The sequence below is a fragment of the Sinocyclocheilus anshuiensis genome, unplaced genomic scaffold (genome assembly GCF_001515605.1).
Source record: "Sinocyclocheilus anshuiensis isolate Anshui unplaced genomic scaffold, SAMN03320099.WGS_v1.1 scaffold7436, whole genome shotgun sequence".
Lineage (NCBI taxonomy): Eukaryota > Metazoa > Chordata > Actinopteri > Cypriniformes > Cyprinidae > Sinocyclocheilus > Sinocyclocheilus anshuiensis.
Window position 1 is genome coordinate 1 of NW_015557519.1, and position 508 is coordinate 508.

Sequence of the window (508 nt, forward strand, 5' to 3'; positions counted from 1 at the left end):
GCACAAACACGTGAAACACACCTGAACTACAGCACTGCACAAACAGGTGAAACACACCTGAACTACAGCACAGCAGAATCACAAAAACCTGAAACACACCTGAACTACAGCACTGCACAATCACAAACACGTGAAACACACACCTGAACCACAGCACTGCACAATCACTACAGCACTGCACAGTCGCAAACACGTGAAACACACATCTGAACTACAGCACTGCACAATCGCAAACACGTGAAACACACAACGGAACTACAGCACTGCATAATCGTAAACACCTGAAACACACACCTGACTACAGCACTGCACAAACACGTAAAATGAAACACACCTACAGCACTGCACAATCACAAACACGTGAAACACACCTGAAGTACAGCACTGCACAATCCACAATCACTGAAACACACCTGATCTACAGCACTGCACAATCAGAAACATGTGAAACACACACCTGAACTACAGCACTACACAATCACAAAGACATGAAACACACACCTGCACT

The 508-nt window shown here is 45.3% G+C and overlaps 1 long non-coding RNA gene across 4 annotated transcripts in view; it reads right to left on the reverse strand.

Moving 5' to 3' along the window:
* Window positions 1-27: 27 nt before the first annotated feature.
* Window positions 28-508, reverse strand: part of LOC107679305 (uncharacterized) — a 2,731-nt gene continuing 2,250 nt past the window's right edge. For all 4 annotated transcript variants that reach the window (XR_001633035.1, XR_001633034.1, XR_001633037.1 and 1 more), the window contains 2 exons: window positions 98-143; window positions 28-57 (listed from right to left, as the gene is read on the reverse strand). This is a non-coding gene — a long non-coding RNA (uncharacterized LOC107679305). The remainder of the gene's footprint in view (window positions 58-97; window positions 144-508) is intronic.